Below are 13237 nucleotides of genomic sequence, written 5' to 3' on the forward strand. Positions count from 1 at the left end.
TTTCAGGCAGCAGGCACCCCCAGGCAGCTTGTTAAGCTTTCTGCCCCTCCCTCGTTTCACAGCACAGGAAACTCCCTGCTTTACACTGAAGCTGTAGCATGTCAGCCATCGGAATTAACTGTCCTGGTAAGGTTATCTTTTCATAAAAATCAGGGAAACAGTTCTTCATAAATAAAAAAAGTATGGGGGCGTCGTGCCACTCAGATCCTCCCCACTTCGATCACTGGTCCTGACCTCAGGGAGAATGTATAGTTGTTTGTCCAGTTAGCGGTAAGAACTAAAATACTTATTTTTATCACAAAAGTTTGGATGGACAATCATTTTGTTGCTAGTGTTGCACATCTGTTGAATAGTGAGCCTGTGTTCACCATCCTGTATCCACATCCCCCCAAGGGAGCCTTGGACACTCCCCCCAAGGGAGCCTTAGATGGCTCGGACCATGCTATTCCTGAGAGTCAAGTGCTGAAGGGGTACTAGGCCCAGTTGCTCAAGATCCATAGTAGGTCGGGCCCCGGGACATCAGGAGTAAAAGGTTCCAACCCTCACGGTTGGAACAAGTAACCCCTGCTTGCCCTGTGGCCTACTGAACGGGGCACTGACACATACATAGCATAAGGCTCACCACTGCTTAAATGGTGGTTCTGGTGCAATGGTGGTGATTGGTGCAACATGTGGGTACTTATGGCACTATGGTGGTTATCCTTGATATGCTGTAAGCATCCATCACACCCACACCTGCTATAATAATGCCCCCTTGCATTATAGTAATATTCTCGACCTATTGTGGGGCATAAAGGGCACGATGGTGTCCCCTATGGCGTAATGTTTGTCTTGTCTTAATGGTGGTAATTCATGCCACATTTTGGGAAAACATGGTATGATGGTGCCAAGGCAGTAATGTGAATAGTTTTGAATATAGTAAATTTTAAACAAGCTAAAAGAAGAGATAAACCAGTGCAATTGAACATGTGTAACCCGTACGATTTAGTACATGTTCAGACATCCCCTTTCTCTAAAACCCAGGACAGTTTATTCCTTGCCAGGGCCTGTTTTAGTCAAAAGAGGTGGGTTAGGTGAAACATATTGAATCTGCAAATTCTTGTTATTACTTTGTTTGCCTTTTGTTTTTGTCACGCAGGCTCACTTTGTATTCCCTCCCCTTTCCTCTTCCCATACCCCTTTCTGTCTCTCCCTGCATGTGTCTAGTCATTCTCTCTCAAGCTGGGCTGCACAAGATGATGCTGTATATAGCCCTCTGGGAAGAATGTGCATACTCACAAGACAGTCGTACATCATTAAAAACTTCCATCAAGGGCTGTCTGGGAAAACTCTAATGCAACGACACTCCGGAAGCAAAAGGCCAACGTCCTGTTGATGGATACCACTGTGCTTCCCATGCCTAAATAGAAAGTGTGAAAAGACTAGTCCAGAAAAAAACGACAGACTGTCAGTTTGAGGCCGTATCATATTTTAAAGCAGATTTTTTTCTTTGTGCTCTGGTTTTATCTAGCTTCTATTTATTCTGCTTTATTTTATTCCTTTCTGGAAGCTTGCCAACGAGAAGGCGGCCAAGGCAGGCGCAGCGTGTAGCTGTCGACGAGTCAGCAGCCTTTGTACCCTTCTCATGTGATGAATAGCTCTTGGCACTGCACCAAGTCGAATGTGGAATGCTGGGGGTTTAAGAGGCAGATAAATAGACCTTTTCTGTGGAGAATAATATCACAAGTCATGCATCAAAGTCTTGCCTTGTTTCTTTAGGCTACTTTTAGCCATGTTGCCTCACTTCTTGCCCCAGCGTGTTGCCTTTATACAAATAACGTGTCATTTACTCCCAAACTCTCTTTCAATTTTAGGCTAATTTTAGGCCTGGATTAAGTGTGCCGAAGCCTCGATCACTGGAGTAAAGTGATGGTGGGACTGATGAAACCATAATTACAGGAATATGTCCTTATGAATATCTACACGAGGACAACTTCCATCTATTTTTTATATATTTTTCCTCTTTACAAAGTTGTGCCGATGATCCTCACTGGAGAGAGTATACTTTGGGTTCAGATCCGCTGGAGAAGAAGGATGACTCATAGGTGAATCCTATCTATCCATATATTCATTCATCAATCTATCTTTCTGTGCATCCATTCATCACGTCTTGGTAAAACATAAAAAGGAAAGTGATTGGTGCTCTATTAATGAGTCATCCGGGTCAGAAAAATAAGAACAGTCACAGGCAAGTATCTTACTTTTTTTTTGTTTTCTTTTATTTTTATTGTCTCTTGATTGAAAGTTTACCAAGGTCTAATTTAATTAATTTAGGGGCATATCATCAAGGCCCGGTGATAATTATCGCTCAGCGCTCTTAGCGTGATGATAATTATCGCTGGCCAACTCTGAATTTTACCGCGGAGATAGCGTGCTATCAGAAACGCTTATCTCCAAAGCGATAAAATTCAGAGCGCAAGCTGCCAATTGTGAGATTATCGCTGGAAATACAGCGATAATCCCACAAGGTTTGGCGGTAGCTTGCTGATAGGGATAGACATACTTAGCCATGATATCCACCTTACATAGGATATCATGGCTAAATCAGAAAAATACCAGACGTAAAAAAGCAGCGTTAACCGCAGTTAGCGCTGCTTTTTTAATCTCTAACAGGGTTAGCGATATCCTTGTTAATAAGAGAATTGTCGCTTAGCGACATTTCTCCTATTATTTTACTCTGGAACGCCCCCTTTGCATCTCATTAGAGATGCAAGGGGAAGCGTAGAGTAAAAGGGTGCTAACATGCAAATTTGCGTGTTAGCACCCTGTTGTTGATAGGGTGCTCGTTTTATCTCTGCTTTTTTGGCTTTTCAAGCCAAAAAAGCAGAGATAAAGCCCTTGTTAATATGCCCCTTAATGAACAACATTAAAGGTAACATAACAACAAAGCAAGTGCTTGCAACAGTTGATAGGGGGATATTTCCAGCCGCAGTTGTTTTACTTTATGCCCCAGCTCGACCTCTGTTTATTTCAGCCTCTCCGAGTAAACCCACTTCGTATGCAAACTGGGGTTTAGAATAGTTTTTTTAAAGTAACCAGTAGAAGACATCCGATGTTATCTTTCTCAATCCAGCCTTTACTCTAAGGAGGTGTGGCCACCTCAGAAGACAGGCATCATGTGTTTAATCTAAAACATATCATGTTTGCCCCATTTTTGGAAGAAAAATAAAATAATGACCTTCCTTTGAGATCCACCAAACCCCAGCCCTCGTATAGGGTGTTTCAATGTGTTAGGAAAGGAAAGGGAAAGGGAAAGGGAAGGAAAGTATTTCAGAATCATCACATGGACAAAGGTCCTTAGGGAGGGAGTATCACACAGTATGGCGCCAGCTCTGCCCAGCGTCTAGCTGTAGTAATGGATACATACCAGAAAAAAATACTTACGATGTGAGTATCTTAAAAGGAGCTTCTTGCAAGACTTTGTGTGGATTCTGTAAGGAAGACCGCATTAGAAGGAGATGACAAATTCGAGCAAGAGGAAGATAAAACTAATGCAACAATGAAAAACCTCCTAGCGGTTTAGCTACTGGGAACTCTACGATCAATGGGTTCCAGCCAACACGCCCCAAGAGTCTCTGAAGGCATGAGTGGCGGCCTACTCCACATGCGGCGTGGCCACTGAAAGGTCCCTGTCGAACCACTCATGCAGAAATTGGAAAAAGAGCTTACAACGATGCAACAGTGTTCTGGCACCTACTATGAGCGCAGTTGGAGAGTTGCTGAGTGAAGACACACCCGCATGTGCCTGTGGACTCTTCCTGAGACAGGAATTACCGCTTTGTGATCTTGAGATGCAGATCTCCAGAACAGCAGCTCTTGTTGAATTAAATACTCCTGATTCAAGCATACTGAATGCACTAAAAAGATGCAGGGCGCATGCGTAGGATCCAAAGAGCAGGGAGCAGCTAACACTGAACTGCCATAATGGTGTACCAGGAGTGAAGCTCGGAAAAATATAAATGTCTTGGGTTCAAATGACCTGCGACCTGGGGACCTAAGGAGTTTAGGAGCAGGAGCTGCAAAAGATCTTGCTACTGGTTGATTTACGGGTGCTTCCGGGATGGGGTTGATGTCTATGGGGGGTCCTGTTTGTCATGAAGCAGTTGTGACAGGAGATTGGAAGTGTCACAGGAGGGTTTGGTGGAGTGGTTGGTGGTGGTCAGTGTGGTCGCCCCTCTGGATTTTGGAGCGCTTGTGGTAGAAGAATATGGGAAGTTCCATGGGAAGGGACAGTGGTGGTGGCACAGATGGTGTTCTGTCACGTTGGTTGTGGAGTTTGAAGATCTGGACATGGTAGCCCATGGCTTCCCTCTTGCAGTGGGGAGTCAGCCCAACTTCTGGGTGCAGGGACAAGGGGTACATGTCCTTCTCCACTGTCTTTCTACGATGCGAGTGCTTAAAAAAACTGTGAGGGGAAGTGTGATGAACAGTTAGTGTCTGAAGATCTATGCACTGCTCTCCCTGCCACATACACATAGTGCTGGTGAAAAAGGTATTGGTTGCACTGTGTCATCTAATGGATTTTCATCTTTGAAATTTTGTCAAGAATGCTAGCAGGGGGAGAGTTTTTCTGGCCAGTGGCACCTGAACGATCTAAGATGGGGGGCATAAAGGTTTTCAGTATCTGGAGATGTGATGTGCTCTGCAAGCATGAAGCATCTGGTGTATTATGAGTATTTGAAATGGGCCCAGACATAGTTTCCTAGCAAAACATGGCTTGGTATGTGGGCCTTAAGCATGACAATTCAACACCACGAAGGTCTACCTGAATCTCTGGCCAGACATGAGCAGTTTCCCTGCAGTGTGTCTTATCAAAAAAACCATTATTGTTAACCAGTCTGTCCACTAGCAACTTAGTGAACTTTTGAGGCATAGATAGGGTATTTTAAGTAATTGAGTAACACATGTTACTATTATGTTCTGTTATGTATGTTTCTCGTATTTGTTGAGTGCACGTACACCAGACCAGTTTCATGGCCCTTGGGTAACAGGAGCATATCGCGCTACTCGCAGGCTTTAGTCATATGCTTGTTTAAATAGCAGTGTTTTGAGTAGTTGCCAAAGGGCCTTATTATGAGTCTAGTGACACATGAATCGCCGTTCTCACGGGGTCGCAGCAGTGGCGGTCTTCTGACCGCCCTATTATGACCATGGCAGTCGAGTCGCCCTGGGTCTATCTCTGATCCCTGGCAGTGGCGCAGTAGTCTTGAGGCTGCAATATGCTTGGCGGAGCCGCTGCAGCCCTGCCACGCCTACTGCGAGTTTCCTCACCGCCACACTGTTCATAGCGGTGCAACCACCATGAAAAGTGTAGCAGTAGGGAAACAAAGGGGGCCCTATAGGACCCCCTTGTGCATCTGCGCCATGGGGTGCATGCATCGGAGCACATGTTGTGCCCCTCGGTGTGCATGTACCCCAGTACCTACATGGCATGAGCTGTAGCAGTCAATGCTGTGCAGGTACTAATTTTGAAGTTTCCATTGCGATGCCTATTTCATAGGCACTGCCATGGAAACGCCAAAGAACAGCCCGACAGACAGGGGAAAACTCCTAATCTGGGGGTCGGTTCAAACATGGGGGGCGGTCCCGCTTCCACACCACCAAAGTCACAATAAGGCCCTAAATCTCATATAGCCGGTGGCAGTTCTGATCTCGAGAGAGAAGGGACTTCCTGATGTGGTGGGTGAGTACTGAGAATCTGGAACCACCCATTCTCTCCTTTTTGAATTTGGGGATTGTTAGAAGGTTCATGTGAATGGATCTTAGGGTGTGTTTATGAATTCAGGCTGATATTAAGCCTGGACTTCCTACTTTGAGAGATTTAATAATGATGCAACCAGTCTTGAAGACAGTCCTTTGTTGTACCGGAAGCCATTGCAGTTTTCTCATCAAAGGGGTAGTATGACACTGCCTGGATTGTTGGAAAATTAACCTAACTGCCTGGTTCTGTGCCATTTGGAGGTAAAAAATGAGGCTTTTTGGGAGGCCCAGGTACTATTAGTTAACAATTGCACAGCAAATTTTCAAATTCCAATCTCATCTAAAAGGCTTACTTCATTAAGTTGCCCACCCTCTACCACTGATATGGTCCAGGGTAACAACAGAATGCAAGTAAGATGCCCGTCCTCTTGGCACACTGGAACTGCAAGAGAACAGGCTGCAACAATTAGCAGAAAGAGTGTTGGGCACCAGACCAGAGGTGCTGAAGGCCAAGCAAGCTGCAGTTTTCTTGACCTTTGTGTGACCAGATGTGATCAAGCTGAAATGATAGAAGGGAAAGATCAGAGAAGGAATAATAACAAAGTAGCACAGTGTTCTTTTCAAACCCCTCCTACAGTGGCAAAATGGAATTCCAAGGCAGGAGAAAACAAGAGTCACAACAACATTTTTTAGAATACGGAAAATGTGTTGGAAGGGAGGTTATGCCAACTAACCTATTAAAAAAGTACCTTAAGTAGGGTAAGCCTCAGACACAGTCCTGTACAAGGTACAATTTACTGCAGTCTACATTTTGTTCCAGAAAATAAACCAAGTAGTTTTGTCAAGGCCGCAGCTGGCACCAGGCGTTTCCCCGGTGGGCTGGAGAGGTGGGGGCCGGTTTTGTGGCAGTGGAGTCCAGTTTTGTCACTGAGGACTGTTTTTGCAATATCAGGCCCCCTGTAACAAAAGGGGGAGCGGTGCTTGTTAGTAGCACCCCCAACCCCCTTTCCCTGCTCCCAGGGCCAGTTGAGCAGCAATCTGCCACTGCCAAGCAGTGGTTAATTTGTAAAATAAAAAGTGCCGGGGCTCTCCTCAGGAGGCAGAGCTAACAGGAGAAATGTGCTGGTGCAAACTGCCTCCTGACTAGAGCCCCAGCATTTATTAACCTGGAGAGGACTTGGCCTAATGGGTAGAGCTGCCGATTGCGGAGCTGGAGAACCTGGTACGAGTGTCGGCGTGGCTCAACATCCTGTGAATCTGGGGGAAATCATGTGCCTTTTAAATAAGTGTGTCCTTAACTGGTGCTGTAAGCACCGGTGCCAAGGATTAGGTGCCGGTGCTGAGCACCGGAAAGCACTGGCTCAAATTAAGCACTGCTGTCAGGGCTGGTTGCTGTTCCCAGTCTTGCCCTATTTGTCAATACCCAATTCTAAATGAAAAAAGGTTAAGCAGGTATAAAATAAGAAGAGTAAATCAGTTGTAGCAGAATAATAGGTAAGTATCAGCAGGAGAGAAGCAGAGTCAGGCAAAAGAAGCCAGGAGACCATAGGACTCAGCCAGGAGCATGGGGACAAGATACAGTGTTCCACCAGGAAATGATTAATAGTTGCAAGTTAAGGTACCATTAAACCAACCTGTTATTATAGGATGGCGAAGGAGACAGTCACATAAAAACATAGAAGCGGGGAGACAGAAATTGATGTTACAGGAAGAGGTAAAGTATTGTCCCTTTATTAACAAGGAAAATGTGTGCATGCGTGTGTAAGCAAGCAATCTAGGTGGTCTGTCTTGCAAGCCTTATCCGTACCAGCTGGGAAAAGGCCCATGACCCATTGTGAGCAGGTTCATTGATATGGTGGGTGATGGTGATGGAGTTAAAGCTGCAAGTGGGGTGAAAGTGCATGGCCCCAAAAAAGTACTAGACTTCATGCCATAGGCAGTGGTGCGTCTCCCCACAGCCATGCAGGGCACTGCCAGGCAGAGAGGTGATGATGCAGCACCACATGGAGAAGGGCAGCACTATAGCACAGAAGGGCACCAAATATGGTCCATGGATGTGGCATCAAGTGAAGAGAATCAGCACCACAATACAGGGGTTGTAATACCTATTTCCCAAAAGATAGCAAACAGGAATTTCTCCCGTCCATCCTCCCCTTTGTTGCCTTTCGTCAGCTCGCTCCACCCCACATCCCACCTTGTCGTCATTTTGGGGTGCAGCCCTTCAACCCAGATTTAGCCTCCATTGTCGGGGGGAGGAGGCTATTAGTTGCACAGCTAAAATATTTTCCAGCTGGCTGCTGCTTTGTCCCTATGTGAATTCTGAGGTGATGACTGGGGTCTGTTTTCACAAATTTGTCAGCATACCATCCGCTGTCTGTCTCTTCCCACCTTAAGCCTTGGCAGAACATGCAGCACCTCTGCCCTTAGTAGGTCCATGCTGCCTCCTCTAACCGCTCTACAATATTGCTATGGTCCCCACCTCCATCTCATTAGACACCTTGATGATATGGCTCATTTGCTGGGATGGGGGCTCGCCCATTTGGCTGGCAGGGGGTAAACACCCCTTTCTGATTGCTAGGGGTGGGGTGCAGGGTACAGGCCCATGCCTAGGGGGGCCCCTCTCCCAAAAGAACTTTCCATGGTGCCAAGTGGGTTGATCCCTGTTTAGGGATTGTGGTCCCGATGCGATCCCCAAGCAGGGATCCACTACGGAAAGGCTGCTCTGGAAAGGGCACATTCGCACCTTCCCAGAGCTGCTACTCCTGTCTTGACTGGTGCACGGGGCAGAGTTATACCCACCAAGCACTGATCATAGTGAAACCAGTTGGTGCCTGATAGTTCTGACTGGTTGCACTTTCAATCACTGTGATATTAATGCTGCGCATCATAGTGATTGAAAAAAAAAACTTCAGGACATGAGGGAAGCTACTCTCTTGTGTGCTAAAATAATTTTTCAAACATTAAGGGCACCATAAGTATGGCGGGCGGACATACCCTCGGGAAACGGGACCGCCCGCTGAGGGTGCGGCGCTCCCGCACTCCTGATTAGCATGCGCCCGCCACACTGGCGGGCGCATGGCGCATCTGCAACATTGCGGTGGGGGGTGCAGAGAGCACCGCCCGCCACAATGCCACAAAGGCAGCCTGTGCCTTTCAATGCACAACGTGACAGGCACCGCGCCACGTTGTACATTGAAATGCAGGGGGGTACCATAGGTACACCCTACATGTGCACCCCCCACCCCCAGAATCCCTGGGGGCCCGCTACGGGCCCCCAATGTCAAACACCGCCTGCCTTAAAGGCAGGTCTCCGCCTTCATAGTAATATGGATGGCGGTGTCTACCAGACACCGCCACCATAAGAACTGCTTTTCCGCCCAGTAGGCAATCGGGCGGATTGCCTACAGGTGGAAAACCGGCGGACGGTGTTCCCGTCCGCCAGGGTCCCCATGCCATGGTAATGTGGCGGGGGGAAATTGAATGTGGTTTTTAGCGGGCGGACCGCCACCGCCATACGGGCGGTGGCGATCCGCCCGCTATACTAATGGGCCTCAAAGAGGCCCGCTAAAAACCTCTGCCCGCATTCAATTTCCCCCCGCCACATTACCATGACGGGGGGACCCCGGCGGACGGGAAGACTGTCCGCTGGTTTTCCGCTGGTAGGCAATCCGCCCGATGTACAACGTGGCAGGTACCCCGCGGTGCCTGTCACATTGTGCATTGAAAGGCACAGGCTGCCTCTGTGGCATTGCAGCGGGCGGGGCTCTCTGCACCGCCCACCGCAATGTTGCAGATGCGCCATGTATGCGCCAGTGTGGCGGGCGCATGCTAATCGGCAGTGCGGGACCACTGCACCCTCAGCGGGCGGTCCCGTTTCCCGAGGGTATGGCAGGCGGACAAAGTCCGCCCGCCATACTAATGGTGCCCTAAATCTTTATAGTTCAAGCACCAGAATGATTTTCTTCTGAAATGCAGAAGCCAAACCAATCACGCCCTCTTCATTCCAGAGATAATACAAAGGACGTGAACAGTTCAACCGCTGCATTGTAGAGGGCAAATCTGTAAATTAAAATCTATTAATAAAAAGTGAAAAAAGTTGGCCAAAGCACACAAAAAAAGGAGCGAGTAGATATATATATATCCACACATACACACACACACACATATATATATATATTCACACAATAATGTATATTTATATAATAATCAAAGACTCTTTCTTTCCATTACAGACTTCATTTCTGATCTTTATGTTTGTGTGGTTGTAGGTCGCTCAAGTCTTGTCTGGAAGTAGAATTGAATCTTTACTATAACTCACCAGAAATAAATGCAGTGTGCTGTGTCCACTGGTCACCTACCTTTTGCTTAGGTAACGTTGAGAGTTTGGGTGCAGTCAGTTGGCAGATGACCTGACCCGTGGTCTTTAAGGTCAACTAATGAGGCTCTTTCAGTCAGAGATTTTTACTGGTAGAGAGGTAGATTTTCATAAGAATTCCTAAACACCTCATGTTTGAGGATACATTTAAGGGGAATCATATTGACATGGTTAAAGTAATTCCCCTTTTTTAAAAAGAAAATGCTAACCACTTGGGACTAGCATTGTTGAGCAGTGAACGTTGCTCCACTACAGAGTTCAGGAAAAAGCTCTGACTCTGGCACATAGCAGAGTTAGCTCCTGCACCCACACCCACCTCACATTCCTTTTGTAAAGCAACTTTACCTTTACATGCTAAAAAGGCATATAGCTACCTCACAAAAAAGAGCTTTGAAACATATCAGGCAGTGAGAGAGGTGATGGTTTTGGGGTCCCTCCTAACCTAGGCAGAGGAACAAGCAGATGCCTTGAGCACAAAGAGCATATCATGCTGAACGATTCGGTGGTTTCATCCTCCTAGGACTGGACCACCTCAAGCAAAGTTATGGGCAAAAATACAATGCCAATCAAAGGCCCCGCAAAGCATTATGAGACATGATTCTATAGTGTAGTGAATATTATAGTATCAGCTCTCCCACTGATCCAGTGATAGCCGCTGCAGCTTGAGGAATGGTTTCCTCCAAGTCTGGTGGGTCTGATGGAGGTGCCCATCCCACCGGGCACCTCAACAGTGATCCCTGGTGGAGGGCAGCTCGGGGAGCCCACCCCCGACTGTCCTCGCTGGCTCTCTGCACCAGCAGCACCCATGCGTGCTGCCTCAGGAGAAAGGCTCCTAAGGTATGGAGGTCTGCCCGCTCCAGCGGGCAGACGGAAGCCCTCTGCAGTCGCCTCTTGCTCTCCCCAGACACGAGCACAAGGAGCAGGGAGAGTGGACCACACGTGGAAGGCAGCGGCCCTCCCCTGTCCTTACTCTCGGGGAAGCACCCTGGCGCTTCCCCACCTCAGGAAACAGATGGGGGCCGGGGATGGGGTCCTGTGCCCCTTACCAGGAGTCCCCGCAGGGGATGGGGTCCCAGGCAAAATGGAGGATGCAAGGAGTCCGGACACAAGGAGGAGGGCATCCCGATGCCAGAGCAGGCTCCGAGCTGCCCTCCACCAAGGATCACTGTTGAGGTGCCCGGTGGGATGGGCACCTCCATCAGACCCACCAGACTTAGAGGAAACCATTCCTCAAGCTGCAGCGGCTCTTCCTGGCTCAGCAGGAGAGCAAATACTATAATATTCACTGCACTCTGGAATTGTATCCCATAATGCTTTGCGGGCCTTTGGTTGGGATTGTATTTTTACAAATAACTTTGCTTGGGGTGGCCCTCGGAGGATGGGACCACCACCGAAAAGTTCAGCATGATGTGCTCTTTGTGGACAAGGCATCTGCTTTGTCCTCTCCCTAGGTTAGGGGGACCCCAAAATCATCACCTCTCTCACTGCTTGCTATAGTTCCAATCTCAATTTTGTGAGGTAACTGTATGCTCTTTAGTGTGTAAAGGTAGAGTTGCTTTACCAAGGGTGTGTGAGGTTCCCATTTTATTAATTGGAGCAGAGTGGAGTGGAGTTTCACAGAGTTTTTTTCAACCTCCTCACATAGTGGCACTCTTTCAACTCCACCCACTCTTATTTGGGACATGAATAAAATTTGGCATCTGCTAGGAGACAGCTTTAGCAATAGTATTCTATTCTTTTATCTCTGTGCAAATTTCACTTTATTAGGCTCCCACGCTACTGGGTGTTTTTGCTTTACACATGGGGACACATTTGGATGTCGGTCGGAAAGTCTCTGACCGACTTTCCTGGTTTGACTTCCGACAGGCTAATAAAAATGTAGGCGGTTGAAAATCAAACCGGTCGGTCATTCCTGCTGGCTTCCAATAGGCAAAAGGACAAGGAGCCCATCGGTCAGCCGAAAACATAGGGCCATATTATGATGGCTGTCGGACTTTTGTCCGACCGCCATCATTTCGGAAATGGGATCACCCGACTGGCTGTCGGTGGTCCCGCCATAGGGATTAGGATGCGACCACCTTCAAGGCAGTCGCAAACTGTATATTTTGTATTGCGGCGTGTGCTGTGGGCTGCAGCACACGCCGCAGTACAAAATCAACACCTTGCATATACCCCTGAACCATGTAGCAGGCACCTTGCAGTGTCTGCCACATGGTGCAGGGATATGTAGGGTAGGGCCCATATTGACCCCCAAGTCACTTTCCGCCAGTCTTTTCATGGCGGAAACAGGCATTGTAATCCCTACCACGGTGTTTGAGCAGGCACTGCCACAATTGTAGGGATTATAGACGGTCCTACGGTCGGATTTGTGTTGGACGGTTTCTCCGACAGGGCCGGACCGGGAACCAAAACCGCCCTGGCAAAGTGCTTAGCGGACCCCCCAGGGGTTTGGGGGTGCGGCCGAGCTGTTTGCCAGGGCCGGTTTCGGCTGATTTTGTTACAGGGGCCGATATTGCAGCTATGCTGCAAAAACGTCCCTGTAACAAAAACTGCCCCCCATGGACCCAAAACCGGCCCCCACCCTGGCGGCCCACCGGGGAACTGCCTGGTGCCCACTACGGCCAGTCCGGCCCTGTTCTCTGCCTGTCAATCATCCGACTGCCATCCTAATGTGCCGGGCGGTCTTTGCTTTACACATGAGGCCTCATTTGGATGTTGGTTCTGAAAGTCTCTGACCGAATTTCCTGGTTTTACTTCCGACCTCCTAATAAAAATGTAGGCGGTTGAAAATCAAACCGGTCGACCATTCCGGCTGGCTTCCGACAGGCCCAAGGACAAGGAGCCCATCGGTCAGCCGAAAACATAGGACCATATTATGACAAAAGTCCGACCGCCATCCTTTCGGAAATGGGACCGCCTGACTGGCTGTCGGTGGTCCCGCCATAGGGATTAGGATACGACCACCTTCAAGGCAGTCGCAATCTGTATATTTTGTATTGCGGTGTGTGCTGTGGGCTGCAGCACACGCCGCAGGACAAAATCAACACCTTGCATATATCCCTGCACCATGTGGCAGGCACCTTGCGGTGCCTGCCACATGGTGCAGGCATATGTAGGTTAGGG

This window comes from Triturus cristatus, chromosome 1_2, assembly GCF_964204655.1.
Source record: "Triturus cristatus chromosome 1_2, aTriCri1.1, whole genome shotgun sequence".
In the NCBI taxonomy this organism is placed as follows: Eukaryota; Metazoa; Chordata; class Amphibia; order Caudata; family Salamandridae; genus Triturus; species Triturus cristatus.